At 42.6% G+C, this 24,015-nt stretch overlaps 1 protein-coding gene and 1 long non-coding RNA gene across 5 annotated transcripts in view; one reads left to right on the forward strand and one right to left on the reverse strand.

Annotated features, from left to right (window-relative positions):
- The window catches only part of LOC116849367 (ets DNA-binding protein pokkuri), a 151,528-nt gene that overhangs the window by 25,188 nt on the left and 102,325 nt on the right, over positions 1-24,015 (reverse strand). Inside the window, exon 1 of one of the 2 annotated variants that reach the window (XM_032826462.1) lies at positions 17,608-18,481. The exons of the other annotated variant lie outside the window; for it this stretch is intronic. The gene's annotated coding sequence lies outside the window, so the exon portion shown is untranslated. Of the gene's footprint in view, positions 1-17,607; positions 18,482-24,015 lie in introns of those variants that run through there. 2 annotated transcript variants of the gene reach the window in all.
- The window catches only part of LOC116849371, a 136,245-nt gene continuing 131,033 nt past the window's right edge, over positions 18,804-24,015 (forward strand). The window contains exons 1-3 of one of the 3 annotated variants that reach the window (XR_004379120.1): positions 18,804-19,544; positions 20,248-20,460; positions 21,031-21,158. This is a non-coding gene — a long non-coding RNA (uncharacterized LOC116849371). The remainder of the gene's footprint in view (positions 19,545-20,247; positions 20,461-21,030; positions 21,159-24,015) is intronic. The other 2 variants (XR_004379118.1, XR_004379119.1) reach the window with 2 other exon arrangements.

Here is a 24,015-nt window from a genome sequence, read left to right on the forward strand (position 1 = left end):
GACGTAATACAAAAGCGGAAATAGAGCGGCAAATCGATAGGATCAGAAGAAGGACGCCGAATTCTCGCGTATGTTTTACTCAACTGTGCTAAATTAGTTACACCATGCCGACGGACGCGCGGGCCGGTTTTATCGAGTTTATTGGCTCGTAGGAGAGAGAGACCCACCTCCGTGTCGCTAAATCAAGATCCCGAGAGTCGCGTGTACGGGTCGCGGAGACGATCGCGCCTAATATAAGCCAAAGGAATCGCCGTCGGGGACGGCGGTGTGTATCAGGAACGCGGATCTGCGTCTGGTAGGTATATAAATACGCCACTAGGAAGTGCTTGCCAGCAGGAAGCGTCCGTGTCGGGCAATGAGAAACAATAGTGCGCCACGGCGACGACCGCCCACTCTCAAGTCGCGCTAAAACCGACCGAATTTTTCACCTGTCTTCTCCTCTCGTGTGATCTCATCTGGTTTTAAAAACATCCGAGCTCGTACGTTTGGGTATGTAACGAAAAATCGCGGCACTGGTCGCGACACGTCGATAAGTTTGAACAAAAATATTATTATGCAATTATTGTATCTATTATGTACAGGAAAATAAAAAAAAAAAGAACTGTGTTTCGAGTGATCCACTTGACTGTCTGAATTGGCGGCTTTTCACAATTCGTCGACTCTTACGCCAGACGAGGTTCGAGCGGAGATCGAGTGTCACACTGACTGAATCTCTTCACGCGGTTCTCCGGCTGCGGCCGATATGTTCGCTTTTGTACGATTTAACAAGAAGCACGGCGCAACGATGCGCCGGTGCGTGTCCATCTCTCACCGCCGCACGTTTCGCATTCGTACAACACGACGAGCGTGCTCGTCGGCTGATGTGGGCCGCGCAAGAAGTAATTAGTATGCTAAACTATTTTGTCACAGGCGTATGCATCGACCCAGCGCAGATAGCGGAAAGTTTTACGTCAGCCGTATGAATAAACGATGGCCGGCACATCAAAATAGATTCGCGTAAAATTATTCAGTAGGCCACGTGACCGGCCCGGTATTAATCGATATTACACGAGCATCGAGGGGACATGCCCGATCGACGGCCGCTTCACGAGGGAGAGATTATTTAGAGCGGCAAAATGACGCCCCTTTAAAGGTAGGGAACGAAGTATTTCGCTCTTTCTCTCTCTCTGCGAATAAAGCGCACGTACGTGCTGTTTTATTGGCGACTCGAAATATCAGACGCGATTGTTTATATGTTAAATTATTTGCGATTCATTTCTCGTAATTTTGCTGATACTGCTTATCGAGTGCCTCCGATATTGAGCCAATGAGAAGTTCTGCGAATTGCTCGAAGAAGAAGAATATTGCGCAAATTGTCGGTTTCAATCATGAAAGAGACAAAAAGAAAACATCTCACCGAGCACAATGTGAGAAGACGGGAAGCACAGCTTTCTTCCGAATCGATGCGGGGTCCGTCTCTCGAATAAAAGAATAGAGAGCTCTCGATCGTAGCTAAGAAGGTAGGCCAGAAATAGTAAAAAATGATAACGAACTAATGAACGAGGTCATAACATCGCCTCTCACGGAAGTGTTATTTTTATCGTCCGGGAGACACTGTCCTAGACGTTACGTAAGGGAGTCGTATTGTCTCGCCATCTTGTCCGTGAGATCGCGAATCGTTAAGCAACATCAATATTATAAATCTGCGAGGAGCCGGGAGAGACTTGGCAGTGCGACGAGCGGAGGCGATACGAGGAAAATAACACGAGTATTTCCGATATGAGGATGTCGTAGTGCCGACACTTTGTCCCTTGCGTTAATCACAACACGTTGACCAGCGCCGTGACCAGCGCTAACAATACTATACTGCGTCTTATAAAGTTACATATAAAATATAATGAATTGCTTCTAAAAAAAATTGTACCGGTTGGTTCAGAATCTGTCAATAGGAAGCTGATGAGAAACGAAAGATAACATACATATATATCCCGAATTATTTTGTTTATTTAGTGTATTTTCGATAATTCAGTCATCGGTCGAATTTATGTACAGTTAATTGGAAATCGACGTAACAGTCAGTATAATAAGTATCGTTAATATCGTTAATATCAGGAAATAGCGTGGAACCTAAAATTTTGCTGATAAAACATTTTGTGTATGTGAATGTTATAATTCGTAAGATTTTTTTCTTGAATAATTTTTGCCTGAATAAATTTTTATAATTTTGAAATTCACAATTTTCTTAATAGTACTTTATAAATTGTCACATTAATTAAATCATTGGTACTGTAACAACGGAGACTTTCTTTCCGCCTTTCCTATTAATAACCTCCAAGATAACACCAAAAAATATTAATAAATATAAAATATCTAAAACAGGTAGGAGACGATTTCCGCGACGTTGAACGAAAGGGAGACGCCTCGTCCGCAAATACCGATAGCCCATTAAATTTAAGCGTCCCCGGTCGTGGAAGGAAACGGGCCGGTAGGCACGCGAAATCCGTCGGCGCAAATATAAATATGTCGAGGAGGAAGTGTGTGCTATAATAATAGAAGTGCCGAGGTATGCGTCGCGCGGGAGAGGAATCGCGACGAGAGGCAGCCGGCTATTGCGGCGAACGCGGGAGAAAACACGAGACTACTCGCGTACCGCGAGTGTGTGCTGTGTTGCGTTCTGATAAATCGGAAAAGTGTCCCCAATAGCCCGGGAAGTAACGCCGAAGAACGATTGGTTGTCGGCTGATTTATCGTAATGGAATAATGCGATCGTAGGTGCGTGCGACGGTGTGCGGCTGTATCGTCGCAGCCACCCATTCCGATAAAAGGCCACCCATCATCGTGTTGCAATAACGATAGGATGTCTCCGTTGCTGGCCCGTCGGTCGGACTCGGGTCAGTGGACAGATGAGAATAAAGTAAAAATAAAACAGACGGGAAGGATTCTTTTTTTTTTCCGGGATTAACCAGCGCAATGCGAGCAGACGGAAGAGAGAGGTTGTAAAAAGACGCTTGCTTAGCTGTTGTTAAATAAATAAAATGCAGTAAATGTGTGAGATGGAGAGGAGTGGATTGACAATGCAAGGGAGACAACGTTGCGCGAGGTATTACAGGGAACTGCGCAATACATAATACATAATACATAATAGAGGGGTATAATGAAGTACGAATCCTAAATCAGGGGTAAATGAAGTCACACTCGAGTCCTCGTCTCTTTGAACAATCAGAGCGCTACGCGATAACGTACTGCGAAAATGTATCTCGCGCGTTGGTCGGAAAATTCAGCGTGTGCTATTTACATCACACGCGTCTTTGTCGACGTATCACGCACGACGATTCGCGTATCTTAAGAGCTGTTATTGCGCTGCGCTCAACTTCGAGTTCGGAGTTTCACCCACTTTCGCTGTAATTATTATCGGCGTCGGCCGCCCGGTAAACCACTGAGTGTGTGTCCTGTCCGTCGGCCGAAGATGACTCGATACGAGAGGCGAGAATAAAACAAGCCCCGTGAATTCTGTGTGGGGTCGAGCGGCGGGGAGAGGCGATAAGGGGTGGAGTAGGAAGGAGAAGAAGGAAGGAGGAGACTATCGTCGTCTCTTGTCCCGGATCCGACTCGTAATAATAGTTATTTCGACGGTGAGGAATGCCAGAGAGTACGCGCGAGCGCACCGTATGCGTGAAACACGAGAAGAGAAGAGAAGAGAGGAAAGAGACGAGAGGAGAGAAGAGGGAAAAGCAACAAAGATAAAGAGAAAAGGAGAGAGAGAGAGAGAGAGGGGGGAGAGGAGAGAAAGACGAGATCGACAGCGTAACGCATTAGGCTTTCGGAGGCCTCGAAAGGACAGGACAACCTCCACGTAATACCGTGTAACAGTATAACGTCGTAAAATTGCACAGCGCATTACTCATGCAAACCCCGTTTAATAGACAATGAATTTTATTCTCTATTAAGAAGCGATTCTTACCCTTTGCGCGGCGTGACTACAAAGGAAAATAATACGCATGACGTTGATGTGCGCGTGTACGTAAGATAAATTGTGCCACGTATATGCAAGCTTCTGTATCTTCGCCCCTATACATGTACATACGTGCATACATGTATGTATATACATATATACTCTCTATTTATACATGTATTCTCTGCGTATTCTGAAAGTAAATTCACGATAATGTTGAATAAACGTTTCGGTGGTTAAACCGCGCGATTATCATGTACGGCACGAGTCATTAGTGGACGAGCCGTTCATCCCCTCGATTAACAATTCAACGAGTAAAACGCGCGCCGAATAAAATCGCCGTGTATTCGAGGGGGATAAATCGAAGAATTCCCTACTTTTGTCGTTCCCCCGTAAAGACATCGGAATGAGCGTGCCGGATTTAAAAGCGTTCCGTCGTTCTCTTTGTAAACTCGGGAAATGTTTCAGCGGTGGAGAGAAATTTCGCGGGCGATAAAGGCGCGAGAAGCTCTCGCGAGATTTTGCGACGCGATCCTCAAAGCGGCCGAGCCGTTGTGCAACTTCTTTCAATCCGTCCCCCTAGTCGAGAATAATATTCCACTTCCGCGATATTTCACGACGTACTGAAACCAGTCACGGAAGTCTCCTCTTTCTTTAAAATATTTTTCCTCGCTAATGGAAGCGTCCGTATTTTACTTATTTGTCGGAAGCACAATATTGGCTCTTGAGATTCAGTACCATCTTGTAAAGTCTTGAGAACGTGCAAGTATAACTCTTAAATAAGTTACGTCATAGTAATACGCCGAGTGACATCTTTGAATTTCTTTTACTTTTGTTTTCTTATTTCTGTTTAATTATCTTTGGAATTTCCTATATCCTATATAAGTTATTCTTTAGGATTCCTATATTCTATATAAGATATTATTCTTGAGAGAAATTCTTATATATATTCATGTCTCACACTGGTTGTGACATTTCACATTATGATTGATTTGTTACAAGACATTTCGCACGCCCATCAAACCAGTTTTTCTTTTTTATATGCATTTTTAACTAACATCTACCTGGTCTGACTACCTTAATAGTAGGTACTTTAGTGTCTGACGGTACTAAGAATTCTCACAAGTCCTTTTCGACTGACGGAAAGTTCTGCCATTATTTTCGCTGAAGCAACGTCGACGGAATGTCCCAAAGTTTCATTCTTTTCTACGTTCTCAAAGCAACCTCTCTTTCTCTTTTGTCTAAAACACGGATATAGCCAAAGGCCGGAACAGGTCCACGCGATAAAGAGAGAGGCCGGATATCATCCATCGTACTGTCTGGCATTTTCTGGGGTCTTCGCTCGGTCGAAAGAAGAAAAGACAGGTTCCGAAAGATAAAGCCTAAGACAGCGGAAGACAGACCAAAAAAGAAGTCGAAAACGCCGACAAAGTTAAAGATAAAAAATAATTTACAGAAGACTATAATTTACAGAATATGGAGTTGATCTGTCAATACCATCTGTAAATACCATAGACATATATAATAGACTGCGCCGTCCTGTAAGAGGCGCTATCCGCAACACCCGAGAGAGAAAGCAATATGAAAAGTAGCTGTGTCTTATTCTAACACGCCAGTTGGTGGGGATGTGAAAAAAAACAGGGGAGTGCATGGAACAGAAGAAATGGTTCATGTGTGCTGCATTTGCAAATTTCAAGCTGGTGCTATTGACGTTTTCACTTTTTCCCCTTACCGTCAGTTACACTTCTCCACGACAACTCCCCTTCAACTTCCTCCCCGCTCTGTGTGATGTGCGAGAGAGAGAGCTACTTTTGGACTATCTCTGTCCTTCGATCCCTCGGACAGCCAGCCCATATAAACGCGCAGTCTATTATATATGTCTATGGTAAATACATAAAACTTTTTATTTGAAACAAATGAAACATCTTACGCCTTTCTTTCGGAGAACTGACTTCTTTTTTCTTCAGCGTATTTTTGAATACGGTCAGCACATTTGACGAAGGAATTAGATAAAAAATAGTACAAAAATGTGTTGTGCAAAAAATTAAAGGGACTATGAGAGATGCAAGTTTACCCCAAATTCACCGTCGCAGGTACAAGCAGTGGGACACCCTGTGTAACGTAAATGTATCCGTTATGTACCACAGGTGGACGATAAAAGGACGTAAAAGTAATTGGAGGAACAGGATATGTACAGACGCAAGGAGATAGACGAGGAAGAGAGCCGAGATAGGAAGCAGAGCGGGACGACGGAGGAGAGCGGAGAACAAAAAACGCGAAGGGAGAACAGGGGGACACGCGGAAAGGAGGAAGAGAGAAAGAGAAGAAGAGGACGAAGCCTGGAGCGATCGCGCGAGGCCGGAGATCCACCGCTCGCTGCCTCCCGAAAGGAGAAAAAGAGAAGGAGAGGTCCAAGGTCCGTGCTTCCGGTCCGGATACCGACCGGTTCTCCCGTTCTCGCGATACAGACGAGGTGGAGGAGGACGAAGTGAAGGAGGTGGAGGGAAGGGAGATAAAAGGATCTATCTTCCCGCCCAGCGAATATCCGCGTCGAGCAAAATCTCCGGGCGCGGGCAAACAGCTTTAATGGCACTCATACACCTCACTAATCTTTTATAAAAAGCACTATTTCATCATTTTTTTTTTTTCGACGTAAAAGCACCTCCGAGGGAAAGCGTGCGCGCACTTGGAAGTACTTTTCGTCGTAAAAAGTGAGCGAACTGGATGAATATTTAAGGAATGTGAAAATCGCGACCTCTTCCTGAGGCAACTCCTTTAAAATGCAACATTGTGAATCGCCCGAACGGAAACACAATGAACCTCACTCGGCTATAAAAGTCATAATGCGTATGCAAAAATTCAATATAAAAGTTGAATATTTTTTGCATGCGAGTACATATTCGTTTTTCAACTGAGGTACGAATAAATATACAGAGATTGCGCTTCCGCCAAGAGATTAAAGAAACTTGCTAGAATGCGGGAAATTCACGGCAGCAGGACGAATCTCAACGATAGCGGGATCTCGGCACGATTTATAAATCGATACACCGGTATGATGCGAGTTGGCGAGGAGAGTCGGCCGGCCGAACGAAACGCAATTAAACCGAGCTAAAGATTGCGTTCCGCTCGGCGTGTAATAAAGATGTAACAGTAGCTGTGAAACGCTACTGTGGAAATCCATCATATCGTTGCTCGTGTGACCAAATGTACCACACCACCGTCGCCGTTGCTGTGCGGCAATAAACGCAATTCCCGTTTATGATTTGCAAACGTATATTGCGCCGCGCGTGCGATGTTACATGGCGGGCTGCATTCTACGGATAGCCTCTATTCGTTCAATAATATATATATTCCAGTATTGCAACATTTTAAATTTATCTGGACGGACGTTTCGTGCGCTTTTATCATTTTGCAACTATTATAAATATTTTAAATATTGAAATATTGCTTTTATTCTGCTCTAAATTTATTTGGCCCTCCATACAACCTGAGTCTGGATCGATCCCGATTTTTGGAACATCGACGGGCTTCCATCGATTTTGATGAAAGATGAAAATCATTCGCGACACTTGCTATCTCTGCATTGTCATAGCCGATAAAGGATTATCGACGCAATGGCAATGACATGGACGACTAAAATACACGTCGGATCCGCGATAATCGGCCCACGCGTGACAGACATCGATTATCTCTTGCATAATAACGATCTGGAGAGCCATGATGTCAATACGCCTTAGGTAGCTTCTATGTCGATCTTTCTGTACAAAGAAAATTCACCATAGAGCATCGAGAAATGAAAAATTTCGATGAAGAGCTCACAAAAACAATCGAAGAGAAACTAATAGCAGTAGTACCTTGTTTCGCCAAAAAATCTACAGTTTTCCAATCCCCTTTTGGGAAATATTCCAAATAAAAAAAGAGAAGAAACACGAGATCACCGTTAAACGGCCGTCTCGTTTTAATTTATTTAAAACAAATCGCTCGCTTCCAATGAGAACGCGCAGTTTCCGCATAGTTAAGCGCGTTCCACTTCTGCACGCGCGAAAAAAAGTAATCTGGTTATAAATATAAGATTAGAACTTCCCGGAATCGACGCGGTTCAAGCTCTGTCCTATTCGCTTTACGGACGTCAGCATCGATCGTGTTTGTCTAGCCCAGTGTCGCGCCTGTGTTCTCGTATGCAATGTTTCCTTCGGACACGGTGCCGAGACTCCGAGACAACCTGACAAGGATGTACGGACAACTCGGTGTAACTAGATTCGCGCAAATTACGACTTATGTCACATCGCACGTAAACTATTCATATCAGCGTTATCAACTAAACGGTCGATATTTATCAAATTAGATATTGTGACGCGCGCTCTACACTTCCGCTTCCTTCGCACAAATCGCGAAGATAATCGTTTTCAGGTCTTTCACCCCCCTATCGCTGCTCTTAAGAGACACGTAAGACTCAAACACGCTCACATAAAACGCACCGTAAAAAACGCTTTTAACTTTATCTCTTTTAGATTTCGGAACAGAAATGGGAATAAAAATCGCGAGTCTCCATTTCGCAAGCCAAGCCTTTGAATTCGACGGTAGAAAAAGAAAAGGCAAAACGAACGAGAGTAAGTAAATGTTACTCGTCGTTAATCCACACGGTTAGTCAAGGTCGAGGAATTTTCTTCGCGAGTCAACCGAGCGAGTCTTTCCTCCGATCTCGACGATCGATAGAGCCCTACGTGGAGAAGCACCGGAGAAATTTCCATGCCCCTACCCTTCCTTCGTCCTTGACCGCCCTAGCCCCTCACCCTCACCTATCCCCTCGGGCCGACGGTAGTGCTTCCTCCCTTACTTCCGGGTTCCGGGTTCTTCCGGCGAGCTCCATGGAATTATGTTAGAAAGGCTTTCTTCTACCCCTGCGCCGCCCCTCCGCCTCCTCGCTGCTTCCTCGCTGTACGCGCCCTTCGCAGCCCACCTCTCTCATTTTCCTCTATTCACCCTTCTCCGGCGCCCTCTTATCAACGTCGACTTCGACGGACCACCCTTCGTCGGCCGTTTCCTCTCCGGCATTACACCGAGCGAGACTAAAGGCCGCGCCTTTGAATTTCACGACGATCTTTCACGCGATTCTTGCGCAGCAAAATACGTTTAAAATCATCGGCAACCTAACGAGAAAGAGGCGGAATGAAAGAAAGAAAAAAAAAAAGGAAAGAAAAGAGGCGTTCGCTGAGAGATTCGAAACTTTTCAAATTTTTTTACCTCGAGTGCGTTTCCAGTGACAAGTGACCGCTCTTGTCAGAATATCCGAACGAGCAAGATGGATGAGAAAAAGGAAACGGCAAAAGTGAGAGGGGAAGGGTGAGGAGAGGGGGACGGAGAAGAATGGAGTAGAAATGAGTTGGAAGATCTCGCATTATCGTGCTCCGGCAATATCAACCGAAATAACCGGCATTCTTCCGATATCTTTGCGGTTCGGTGAAAGCGCATCGCGACTGCCGATACAACGGCCGGTGCACCGGCGGCGATGCCCCGAGAGTAATTCCGGTAATTCGTCCCCTTTAAATGCTAATGTTCCGTCGACGCGGCGCGACGCGACGCGACGCGACGCGACTAGAAGCCGCCGGGAGAGGTCTTCGTGCGCGTTTCTCTATTCGCTTCCGGGTGACAGGTCTTCCAGCGGGACAGAGTCGCGCGTTCAAAAGACCGTCTTTCCTCTCGTCTTAGTCGCGAGTTACCGTCTCTCCATTCCAGTCGACATTCTCCTTGGAAATTCTACGTTCTTTCAGCACTCACGTCAGCCTCGGACGCGTATTATCCACTTGACACTCCACGCTTCTACATTTCTATGTATTCTACATCTCTCTATACATATCCAAACTACCTCCGCGTACGTGTGTGTGTGTGTGTGTGTGTGCGCGCGCGTGTGTGTGTGTGTACGCGCGCGTGTGTAGATAAAAAATATTTTTTCTCTGTCGTAGATATAATTTTCATCATAATTTCAATGATAATGCGAATGCATTACCGCGGATATATCTTGCGTGAAATGCTACTGCATATCTTCCGATTTTTACTTCCTCAAATGTAGATTGTGATATAAGAAAAATTGCGCAAGTAACAAGAACATTAATAATAATAATGTTTGGTATTACTTTTAACGTGAGCGTGTCGCAAGGATACTGCAAATTCTAACTTAAAGCGGAATTTCGTTCAAAAACATTCGGTTCGATCGTAAATCAACATGCCGAGCGCGCGCTAGATCGCCCGGCTTGTACTTATTAATTTAATCGTAAATCAATCAATGCGTCGCGACCTGCGTACACGATAACTGGTGAATATTCAAGTAGCAGCGACATTAATATCCGTGTTTCTGGTGTCATCGTATCCGGCGTAATGCTTGTTAGGAAAATTACCCGCCGGCGGCAAATAAGTTCTGAATCTCGGTGTATAATTTATCCACATGGAAACTGCAACTCTTTATGTAAGTCGCAAAATTGTGGGTTTCCGTGGGCGCGTTGTGTAACGTGCGACGGTTATTTAAATCTTATAAAAATGTCAACGAATATATCGTGCTACACACGTCTTGTGCAAGTTCGACTTTTAGCGTGAGCTGAGTTTCCAATCACGACCTATCTCACAAGTGAACGTCTTAGGCTAGAAAGCTGCAGAGTGCAGGGTTTAATATTCTCATACAATGATGACATGTGCCAATCACAATTGCAAATGACATGTAAGTAATAAAATAATTATCTGTTCGATAATTAACATTCCGACAGTCCTCACCGTAAAATCTTATCTTTCTTAATTTTGTTCGCCTACCTCTCTTTTAATTTGATTTAATTACCTCAAGTAATTTATCTCAAGTACAAAGGAAAAGACAATTGTAAAGAGATATGTATTAAAATACAAGACATTACCCTTTTCCAAAGTACGAGTAAAACCACATGTATGTTGCCACATGTATCTTGCCAAACACGTGGACGAAATATAGAGTTGAAGAAGAATCGTCCTTTTCCTTGGATGAAACGAATTGTACTGAGCTTTGCTTTTAAATAAACGTTTTCGTTTTGAATAAAGAATTCGAGAATTCTACCTGCTTTTATTTAATAACATGTAATTTTGACTAACTGCAGCAATCTATTTCTGGAATGGAGGTTTAAGTTAGGAGAATTCATATAGAGAAGCAAAGAAGAGAAAGGCAGAAGCCAATCAGAATCCACATTGTTGGTTAGGTAACAGTCGACAGTTTCTACTTTTCTGCCAGCGGGAATTTTGATTGGTTTCTGTTCGCTTTTTTTTCATAAATGAACATCTCCTTTTCGATAAATAAGTCCCCTTTTAGATGTGGATATTGGCCTACAGACCAAAGAATCATCAAAGAAGAAGAGCAAATCTATTTAATTTTCCCACTTAGAATTATGTCCTTTCTTTATATCTCAGTTTGTTGATTCAGTTTATTTGTAGTAAAAAATTTTAATTTAATTTTAATTTTGCTTACGTGGGACTTAGTAGGGTACGCTACTGCTTAAAGACTAAAGTATCTCATTTAAAGAAACAAATACGTTTAAACGCTGAAAGAAACGACAACGTTTTTAATTCTTTTTGTAAGATTATGTAAGGAACGTAAGGAACTAGCAGATTTCTGAAAATAGAAGTGCACATCTGTAAATATTATTCACTCTTAAGTACTCTCATTTGCAAAAATCCCCCACACAATCCCTTACGTTTCGTCGTGTAGAAAAAAATTCGATGCCTTTACCGCTCCAATTTTACCGTCGTATTGTATTATTGTGTGCTATCTCCGTGAAAAATATAAAGAAGATAATAATAGAAAGTGACCGTGTAAAAAAATGACCGGAAAAGCAGTTTATTCTTCTTCGAGAGTTTATAACTAGAGAATAGCATAAGGATTATAAAGAGATAAGATCTTACATGTAATTCCTTTCTGCTTAGCACAAAGGTACAAAGGTACCTTGATAGTCCCGAGAAAACAAAACTGAAAACTCTTGAATGTCTGCTAATTGAGTGTCTGTTCTGGTTTTAGCGCGATTTTCCGACAATGACGATGACGACGACGACGACGACGACGACGACGACGACGACGACGACGCGCGTGGTATCGAAGTCGAGAGAATACCACATGGACCGGATTACACGCACGCCTCTTCCTTGCCCGCCCGCTTCGCTCTTTATAACCCGTGCATGCAGATAACCTATGTACATATCGCAGCCGTCTGTCGGCGGCAATGGCGTCATCAGCATCGGAAACCACCGGCGACCAAGCCGGATGTCTTCGTGTCAGAGCGATAGGAATCAACGCGCGCGAGCGCACGCATTGAGTCGGCATCAAATGACTTCGCGATTTCTCTCGCGCGAACTCGCATTACGATTATTCAATTTAACAGGTGCTTCCTCTCGCGTCGAGTCGATCATTCGACCAGCCTCCGCAGTTAATTGCACGCCAAATTTCGATGTTACTGCCTCATTGTTTTACTCAGACTAGAATTCGTTAAGTGTTTCGAAACTTTCTGGCGCCTATGTGACGACGTTTTTGATTTGTATATCGCAAAAATTCTCAAAGCCTACAAAGCATCTGGCTTGAAACGTGTTCGAGTCGGAAATTAGGTTCTTTTCGGAATTTTTCAGAACTTTCTTCTTATTCTTCTTCTCACGTTTGTTTCAGTAGAAATCTCTATCTAGTAGTCTTAGAATATGTAGTCGTATTTTACGCTTCTTTTCTGTTTCTTTCTTCCCTTGAAAGAAAGGCGAGATTTTCGCAGGGACTCTGTCTAACGGGGTTCGGATATTGACTGCTTCCAAGGCTGAGTGACTTCAGTGCTGGTCTCATAGGAACTGGTGTTGCAACGACTCTGAAGTGTTCTCACGAGTGATAATGCATATCATGATTGTTACACGTAATTAGTGATTATACACTGACTCGATCCCGACGGATGAGTTAGCACCGCCATGAAGAGGACTCAACTATATTGCTCCGAGATTCGTGCAGATCTCGACTTACGCCAATGAGCGCGACCGACCCTCCGCTTTGTCTTCTTTACTATCTACTTACGGAGTTTGTAAACATCTTCACGGCGGGTTCTCGCGGAGCTTTGATTGCGCGCGTTGCAGCGTCACGTCGGTGCCGGTACCGTCGTCTCGCTCGCGGTTTCGCAACGAGGAAGTATCGCGGGCGGGACGGTGCATTAATCAGAAATCAATCCGCGTCGAGCAGCGGACAAAGGAGGAAAGCCCCGACTCTCGCGCCTGGCGCGAAGAGGAACCGAGGATGTCCTCGCGCGCCTCTTCTTTCATTTATGTGGAAACCAAGATCCGACACTTCCCCGTGACGAGTTTCCTTATTGTCTCTATTTTCCTACCTATTTTTATCGCGACATCGATCCGTAACGGCGCAGACGGTAGATGCGACACAATTGCTCCGGCTTGATAAAGCCAGCGCCTATCGTTTCTTTGGAATTTTCAAGTGCACTTATCGATTTATCGTTAAAACGTAGTAAGTGATAGCGTCGTAAATTCGTCACGATTCTAAACACGAGTAGTTCCGGCTCGCGTGAAGTCATAATTGCAAAATGTTTACATTCAGTTTGAGTATTCCACGAATGCCAAGACTAACAAAATCAGATTGTCAATAAAACAAAAAATATGTTTTTCTTCGTACTCTTTTGTACGGAGTTGAATGTGGCGAATACGGGGGCGATCGACAAAAAAGCTTTCGTGACACTTTGCGAGGCAAGAGCCGATATTATCGTAGATGCTATTTTCAACCTAACATAAGCAGGAGCGCCTCTTTTCACGCGCGCGCGAAGATGTTCTGATAACGTTTTCTCACAGACGCGCGTCATCCCGTCACGCATAGTTCACGACGGAGATCGAAACCGATATAATGTCATACGAGTTCAGACTCCGACGCCACAGGCACGCGTAGATGATCGCCTCGTTTATATCTGTAACAACAGCGACGGCACGAACGGTGGCGCAAGATCCTTCCGTGCGTGTAGCGACAGTAACGGAAATTGAGCTCACGCTGAAACTACATCGATACTATATCGATTTCGATCTTCGACCTTCGAGATAACACCGTATGAAATGTTCCTCGGAAAATTTGAAAGATAAAGCTACTCTCATCCCCGGCGTAACAGCGCGTAACATGGAAAATGTCTTCAGTTTAGAGAAAAGCTGGGAGAAAAGTAACAGCTTCGCGCGCCACTAAAGCCCAATTTATCCTTGGATCAATTTTCAGAGAGTAATCAGTTTAAATCGAACTGATTGGACATGCAACTGTAAATTAGAAGCAATCGAAAGCTCACTCTAAACGATTTTTCTCGTTGTGTCATGTGAGAAAACATTGGAAAATCTCCTTACGACATTTCAAGATGTCTTCGCACGTATCTTCAAGTGTCATTCGGATATTTCAAATGTTTTTCTTTTTCAAGTAGAAAATTCCATTTCAAATCCTACCGCAAATCACAGACCGTCCAAAGTGTGGGTTTCATGAAATAAGAATCATTTGTCCTCAGTTCACTCGTTTGTCACAGTGTGCGGCGGCTGCGCGAAACTCACGGAAATCTTGCGAAAGCCGCAAGCAGGTATTACGCGCGCGAGCTCGTCCAGGCTCGCTCGCTCGCTCGCGTTATGTAAATGATAACGCGCAACTTCCTTAATAACGATTAAGAAATACGAGCGGTTCCTACCGGGCTGGTTTACGTAAACGTTTCCGTATACGGCAAGGTACATGTTAGATCCCATCGATCTGTCGAGAAGAGACGCGTGTAGGCGCTTTCGTGTTTACGTCGTCGTCGTTGTCGTCGTCATCGTCATTGTCGTCGACGTCGTTATTATCGTTCTGGCAGACAGCGGCCGAAGGCTTATTTAAATGCTAGTCGATTTTCGAGCGATAAGGTTATGTTCGAACATTACCACACTCGTGAGATATTTGAACGCCTTACTTCCGCGTGTCGATACGACACTGCGATCACTGCTACGTAGTGGTTTCCGAATTTGAATTTGAATTTTTGCGAGCACTTGTAGATAGATGAGCTAGTTGTGTTTAAATTATACCGAGAAAACACCGACAAAACACGTTTTAATATTCGCTCGTATCTGCATAACGTGCGCAGCAAGATGTGTGAAAATAATAATCGTTTAGTCGAATATAGATTTAGTCGAATGTAGATCACAAATATGTTCTCTGCCTGGGGATATGAACGACTCATATCTTCGAATAAATTTTTAGGGACGCAAGCTATACTTGTACGATAGCGCAAAAATTATTCCGTTTGATAGGTAGAAGCGTACTACGATCCAGGTATTTCAGGTATTTTTAGCTGCCTGAAATGTAGCTTAAGCATCTTAACTATCGCCACGAGTTAAATATAATAGTAGCTTACATAACTACAGCTAATTATATACAATTGCGGCGCTCATTTAAGGCCGCCGCAAAATTACCAATAAAACCAATTAGCATTTTACATTCGATACTCGCGGGATAAGGCGAGTATTGTAATATTAAAAATATAAGGCAAGTATCGTAATATTAAAAATATAAGGCTTTGGTAATATTAAAAATTACCAAATACAGTTATCATCCTTTTTCTTTTTTATAAATATGTTTATAAGACTCTTTGATGTCCAATCAAATAATTCAAAAGCCCATGAGAGTAAAAAAACAGTTTTTCAAAATTCGACCTTTTATCAACAGAAATCAAATTGTGGGTTGTTTGTCGTCGACTTGAGAGATCATAGTCAAATAAGCGAGACAGCAATTGAAAGATTTCTCTCTCGTTAATTTAAATAATCATAATAAGATAAGATTACCGTTATTTTGAAATAAAACCGCAGGTAAATTAGAAACTGAGACAATTGTTGTCTTGTCTCGTTTATTTGACTTTTTCTCGATTATTGATCTACACAGTAATAATTTTTATGAGTGTTTACGTTCTAAATATTCATCATTGTAGGGATGAGCCGAAAAATAGAACCGAAACGAATGATTTCAATAATATATTTTATTTCTTGACTATCTAGAAGTTATTTCTGTATTTTTATTACACTATAATACCTACGTATTGACTCTCATAAATTCTTGTGAATTATTTCATTTTTGTTTTATACCTGCTATTTTTAGATTCTAAAGAAACTTAATCGCAAGAATCTTCAAATTTCGAAGGAACAAGCAAATTCGTTTGTTGCAGGAGAAAGTCGCGCGGGATCGCTTCTTTTCGCGCGATGCTCGACGATATTCGACACGGGTCGACTTTGCGCTATCTGAAGACGAGCGGCGCCGCGTTAGTCCTCCACTTGTCGATGTGCCGCGACAACAAAGTCGCGATGACGTCAGCGGCTCGCGTTAATTGAATTCCATGCGACCGTTTATTAACATTGCTGAGCGGATTAAAGCGAGGCCGGGCTTTCGGCGGATTTCCGGGTTCCGCGTATCGCATCGAGCCGGAATCAACTGCTCGTATTCTCGTACGCGGATCGTAACGAGCCGCGATCCGCTCCGAATCTTTCGCGCGGGGCAACGCGAGGGAGAACGAAAATCGACCGACTTGGATCGCTGATGACCTTTCGCGTGCGAATTTAATGGATGCGCGCGAGGATAGTAAAAGAATAAGCTGAATAAAGCGCGATATTACGAAGACGAGGCGCGGAAAAACGTCTTATCGACTGTTAAGTCGCGCGAGAACTGATTCGCGAACTTGATGAATTTGCAAATGTAAAGGAGAATTATTATACGACTAAGATAAATCGATAATTTTGTGCACTGCTCACCAAGTAAACGCGCTGTGTTTCCTCCAATCTGTTGATTCTCTTAATCGCGTATGTTTGCGTATGTTTGCGTATGATTGCGGACGAGACGTAATGATGTGCTTTGATTTGACAAGTGTAAGTAGCAGTAAGTAAAAAATACGGGGTGTACCATAGCTTGCACGGGTAAAAACTGAAAAAACAACTGACTTTGCGTCGAGTGCGTATTGAGTGCCGTGATATTTAACACTAATGTAAACAACACTGGACGGAATAACAGCGCATTTCGGATGCCGCGAACTCCCGCGGGAGATTACGTAAGCCGAAACAGCGAAAAATCGATCGAGAATCGTTCGATTCCGAATGCGAGAGCGCAGAAAGGAAAATCCGGTCTCCGAACGCGCAGTGTTCGCGTGAAATTGGAGCAACGTTCGCCCGTCGCCGAGACGGCGATAAAACGGCAAGCGGCAATAAATTTTGATAAATCTTGCTTTTCAAGATCGTATGCGGAATACGCAGTTCGCGAAACGCGTGGGACTCGGTAACGCCGCAGGAGAGGAAAACGACGTTCGACGCGACGAACACCACCACCACTACCACCACCACCACCACCACCACTACCACGACGACGACGACGACGACGATGACGACGACGACGACGACGACGACGACGACGACGACGACGACGACGACGACGACGACGACGACGACGACGACGTTCGCTACGGTTTGTTTACAGCGGAGAATCGGAAGTGCGCGCGCAACGGATATGCACGCGACGAACACACGCACGCTCCCGCGTGTGGGGTGTGCACGCATACACACAATACACACCGCAAACGTCGTCGACGTGGCTCGTCGCGCGAGCGGCGAATTCCCCGTAACAACATGCAACATACGAGATGCGGGAAAACCTCGCGGGCAATTACCTCGATCACTGTCTGCTCCGCACGACTCCGCTCGATGTCGGCTGCTTCTCGCGAGTAAAATCCTCGTCGGCAGGCCGAGCGGCTGTCAATGTCACTGACCGGGCAGCTGTCAATGTCACTGGTCACTGGTCGCCGTCCAATGATAATCGGGACACAAACCGTTCATCGGGCGATGATGAATCGCCGATCCCGTTTCTCCTCGTGTGTCGCGGGCATGCACGCACGCACGGGGCGACACGCGCGCGTGTAATCAGGTCGTGGTGGGCGGCATCCGCGAGAGGAGGGAGAGGAGGGGGTGGGAGAGAGTTAGAAAGAGAGCGGCTGTCCACAGAGCGAACTTTTCGCCGCGACGACGCGAACACGTGAGAGGAATTATGTTGGCAGCGCGAATTATCGGCGGGCTCGCGCGCCAATCATGTATCACAGCAGAACGGCAGAGAATTCTCGGTCATAGCACTCCCGAGAAGAAGCAGTTTATGCTCGCACTTGTGTGTCACTTTGGTCCTTTTGACTCCTTGTCACTTGCTTCTCGACGACGACGACGACGACGACGACGACGACGACGACGACGATGAAGACGACGACGTCAGCGACGGCGGCTGCGACAGCGGCGACGACGACGACGAAGGCGACAATTTGACGCGGACGTGCGCAAAGTTCGGAGCGCGACAACGCGACTCTTGCGCAAAGATCCGCTTCGCGGAAGCGATAACAGCGAATCGCTCGCGCGTCGCTAGTGCTCGTCGAGCAATGGCAATTGCGGCGCGACTGCGGCACACACAGCTGCAGCTTGATCGCGAAAAACACCAATCACGTCTCGAGGTCGGCGAGCGACTGAGCTGAACTGAACTCACGGACGCAAAGCCGCTGTAGGAAGTGCCGGGGAAGTGTTGCCACCAGACCTCCTCCTTTCTGCCTTCCCCCAGATGTTACTCCCGTTCCCCCACCGCGCGTCTCTCATGCGCGCGAGTGAGACAGCGCAACGCAAATCGAGAGCGATAGGCAGGCGCGGATCCACGAACAGCGGGGAAACGGAGCCTTTCCATCCTCGAAAATTTTCCTCACATTTTTGTCTTTGTATAGCGTACGTTTGTTTTTACTTCACACACTATTTTCATATTTCGTGTGTAGGCGATATTTCTTTTGAAAATCAGCTTGGCGATACGCGATCAGTGATATCGTGTGTATCGAACATAATCTGTTACGAGATGCAATTAAATCGTTGTAAGTGATAAATCTGTTGCTTCTTATATGATGTAGGAACGATAGTCCGCGCGACAGGAGGGCGTAAAGAGATTGAACGGGAGCGACAATTTTCTTTTCTTCGCAAAAAGTAATCGCGTTCCGCGGAACTTTCGGCAATGTTACATTAAGAGTTCGATATAAAAGATAAGTCGAATCGAAATCGAAGTGTGTCACACATTGTAAAGATTTTAGTGATTAAACTTTTCTAGTGGTTCTTCCCCCCTAGGAGTCAAGTGGTATAACCAACAAACTTACCCCCAAATGCGAAGTCTCTGAATCCGCCACTGCCAACAAGTGGTATCAGTCGACAGTCATTGGCGGCTGCCGGCAACGAATCGCGCGTCACCTTTGGCGCGCGAGCGGCGGCACCGACGGAAATAATCGAATCGCAGTCACGGCGGTCGAGTGGGGAAATCGCCGCAAAGTTGGCGGTACAGAGCGGCAACAGAGGGAGAAAGAGGAGGGAGACTCGCCGACTTCCTCGTAGCTTCCTCGTAATCGTGATCATGATTGTCGTCGAGTTAACCCCGGACGATCGTTTCCACTTGTGAGCAACGTAGAACAGCATGATGGAAGTAGCCGGGGCTACTTCGGAAATAACGTTACGGTAAATTTTCGTCTTCTTTCTTATGCCTCAGACTAATATTGGATCTATAACAAGCCGAGCTTGTCAATTGCCTATCGGCTATCAGGTAAAAGATCTATGTATTCGAAACATTAGAGTTTAAGAATTCTATAGACTCAACACGATAAACGATCCATCACAGTTATTCTGATTTCCCTTTAATTACGCATGTATCGATCGTATTTAGATAATCATGCGCGTGTACGTGTCAACCTCGAATAATTAATAATAAAAAGTTGATGAATTCGCGTTGTGGAGAACGCGTTAGATTATAATCTATAAATTTTTCTGATTATCCGTGTGGTCGGGAAAAAAAGATTTAAGACTGTTAGTTAAAATAAATGGTTAAAGAGGAGAGAGGGAAGTTTGGAAAAGTAGATAGCGTGTCATAGAGCACAAGAGAGGCTGAAGACCCTGTTGCCCGTATTCATAGTCAGGCCTTATATTTAAGGCTTCCTTAAATTCATTTTCAGATACTCTGTAGCCAATAAAATGATCCAATAAAATGAGCATCTAAAAATGAACTTAAGGATATCTTAAATATAAGGCCTGACTATGAATACAGGCATGTAAGTCGCTAAACTGTAAAAAAAAAAGTAGAATTTTTATGTCTTTAATCACAGTTATATAGATACATGAATATCGAAATAAATGTTCCATTCGAAAGTAATCGGAACTAAGAGACATTAGTAGCGCCGTGCATAAGCCACGGCGACTGCCTACAAGGTGCGCCTGATTTACGTCTTTGTCTAATGTAAAGTTGATTTTAGGTTATTGATCTACTTGTGAGTACGTCGTGATTCTCGCGAAAACGACGCGCAACTATGTTCACATCAGGATTCAAACGAATCATACGTTTGCGTTGACCGGGCATCGATGTGTGAGGCTGCAAGTTCCCATTGACGGTTTCGACAGATCGTGTGATTTCTATGCTCACAAGTAGACGCTTGGTTTACGAGAAAGATTCTCCGCGTCAGATATGGGTAAGTGAGAAAAGCTATCGACGTCCAGCGTCGTACATCTTGTAAATGCTTGATTGCTAACGTAACGTTTTTAACTTTCCAATCGACTCTTAACCGAAACGTTCATGACAAGTTTGTATGAGATTAATACAAAGAATGCGAATTTGACTAATTTTATTAAGAATATGATAAAAATTTATGTATAGTAAGTGACGTATAGACTGTAAAAATTGCACCATTGATAACGTGCTTAATATTTTGATCAAGAGAATGATAATGTTTTATGATTAACAATGAGCGAGTCGTTTATTTTCGTTTTTCTGGATATTGTTCAATATCCATTTTCAGAGCAATCTACAGATTTTATTCATCTTAAGAATTGAATAATGATAATATAATAAGGATTCAAATATTTAATAGATAGTATATAATGGTCAATACATAACCATGACATATACACATTGCATAATGAAATATTAATATATCTTTAACTTAATAATAAAAATATTTATCTCTTTATCTCTTTCTTTTGCTAATTTTTTAAAATGTATCACTTAATCCAAAGTTAAACTTGAATTTATATATTTTCAGGAAAAGTGTCCATACTATTCGATCCCACTGAAGTTATGATAATGCTTTGACACATCAGAAGCTAGACTCAAAGTTTCAAATGTTCATACTATACGTCTATGAAAAAGTATGAAGTTACTAAAAACAAGGTAAGATATAAACTCTTCTTGTTAATACATCCCTCGTAAATGTAGATCTGAAGCAATTGCTCAATTTGTTGAACTTAGTTAAGTAATAACATAAAAACAGTTTATAACAACATAATAACATTAATCTATTAACGTTACAATAGCATCCACTTGGCAATATTTAGTTAAATTACTCCCACATATTAATGAAATAATAAATCTTTGTACAACTGTGGGATTTTTTAATTTAATTTTATTTAATTTACTCAATGCTCAATGGAACTATATAAATGTATGATGTGTTCTTCATAAATGTATGATTTTTCATTGTGTATTTTTCAATGTTTTATGTTAATTTTGTGTCAACAAATTGAATGAATATGAAAGCTTATCAGCATAAGCTTTTCTACATTCTGTTATATATAATAACTGAATTATAGAAAAGCATTGTATCAGCGTAGTTTAATTACGTATGTACATAACATTATTGAGTTATCCAATCATTATCGATATCCGTAGTATTGTGTACGTGCAAATAAATAAAACGTTTATGGAGGACTTATTTTTTTAAAATGTTTATACGCAGCTGCGAACAGTGGTATAGCAAAAAAATTTGCTAACTAATCGTGCGATAAGATGCTTAATCGGACGGGAAGTAATCGAATCTAATAATCACAGAATGATTGGCAATAACAAACCATTACGTCAGATGGATTCTACAATCTCATGGTATCATGAATTGATTTTCTAGAATAACATGAACGTAAATGAATCGTATAATCTTTTACGTCACAAGAAATGTGATAACTCTTTCGAAGGCGAAAAAACAAAAATGATATCTTGATTTTCGCTTACCACTGAGCAAGTTGTGTTATTAATGAACTGTATCTAAAATTCATCTTACGTAAACTGATAGTGATCTACAGCCGAAATATAGTGCTTCAGGCGTTTCGCGATCAAAGTCGATCGCTGCATCAACAGCGAAAATACAAATTTAGGTACATAGGTATCGCTCTTTTTCCTGGCGCCTTGCGCCAATAACTCGTTTCGAGGTAAAAATCATGGAATGTCCCAAAGATATCGCAGGAAATCATTACTAGGAACGGTTCTAAATCGCGCTCATTTAAATTTCTTATACCTAACGATCGCATTTTTTCATACTTTATTTGCTATGTTATTTACATGATATGCAAAAGCACTGTCAATAACCGGTTCCTCTATCCGTTTGCTATACAACGAAACGCGTCATCTCGTGCAGTTTTAAACGATGTTGAATCGTAGAAAGAAATTTTTTGTTTGTTCTTGTTATTCAATGTAATAGCTTATAGAAAAACGATAACGATATGTAGGAACGAGGGAATCAAAATTTTGGTAGAAATGCAAAAGCATTTTTACTGAGTAATTTTTTCAGATTTTATCTACGATTTTCATATTCATTATTTGTACTCATTCTTACACATTCAACCCGCATTTACCACAGACAGTAGAGAACGATATTTAAAAAGCAAAGAAAGATACACAATGTTGTTGTTAATCCGGTCAAATTCGTCAATTCATCATAATTTAGAGCAAACAAGTTTTCTTTCTTCCTCCTCTACATATCAATCTTGCTATCACCACCGCTCTTTTCATTATTTTGTTCGCGGCAAAATGCGAAAAGTGGCCAAAATACATCAACCACATGGCATAGTTATATTAATTTTCATCTTCTTTCTATTGAATTTTATAACAAAAAATTGTTAACAAATATAGCGATTAATAAAATTTACATGATCGAATTAAAAAAAATTTAAAAGTGATTTTATTTTAATTAATTGAATATTTAACTAAATTTTCAAGTTTTAATTGATTTTATTGGTTAATTGTAATGTAATTCTTAAATTCTTTAGTTGAGAATTGGAGCAAAAATAGTTTATAAATTTTAAACTATGGTAAAGAAGGAATGAGTTCACGAAAAATACATTTTATGAGATCTATTACTATAAAAATAAATCATGAAATATTTATATGAACAAAAAACTTGCCATTCATCGAAGTAAATTTTATATTCATACGGAAATGGAACGAAATGTGTGGTTTGGTACTGTTTAATCTTCGTTAAACCCTGACCTTGCCACGATAACAAGCCTAATTTTCGTTTCAAGTGGATATTATCGGTCGTTTGGTCTTCGTTGTTATTTCTTTCACTTTCATGCGGAAAGTTCCTCGAAGATAGATAATAAATTTTAAGCGAGAAGTTACTGTTAATCCGAGAATGAACGTTTCGAATTATCATGAAAAAATGTCACTCAACCAAACATCTTAAGAGTTGATGTGAACGATAAATGAGTTTTAAACAAACAAGTTTCCATTTTTTCTCTCAGTGTATTAGTACATAATTTGAATCTCTTTAGGAAATCAAGTATGTGCGATCCTTCACGTTGAAGAGTTCTTCGATTCTGTATTGTCGTTGATTTTCACCACCTTTTCGTTCCTTTTATTCCTGTTAATTTTTTAATTGCGTCTCTCATTTGTGACATCTTTTTTTATCTCAAAGATGTGAGATTACACGTGAGGGTCTCTTGGGGAGGTGTCTAACCTATCTCAAATTCCTCCCATCTCCTGTACTCCTCGCGAAGGAAACGACGAACACCGAAGGATGTGAAGGAGGAGGGTTCGTCATCGAGAGGACGAGGCGGTTAAAAACAACGTTCGCCGCGAAGCGCCCAAGTATTCTTGGAAAAAAAGCGCGCCAAACACCGTGATCATCAGCATCGGACCACGATCACCATAGGAATTGGCGGCGGTGCTCACATATAAGCCGGACAGAGGATATAACAGGTAAAACTGGTTTGCGCCAGCTACCTGCACCACTCTTCTTGAGGGTTCTCTTCCACGA

Source organism: Odontomachus brunneus, unplaced genomic scaffold (assembly GCF_010583005.1).
Source record: "Odontomachus brunneus isolate Ranch 3 - 2012 unplaced genomic scaffold, Obru_v1 Obru_scaffold_113, whole genome shotgun sequence".
In the NCBI taxonomy this organism is placed as follows: domain Eukaryota; kingdom Metazoa; phylum Arthropoda; class Insecta; order Hymenoptera; family Formicidae; genus Odontomachus; species Odontomachus brunneus.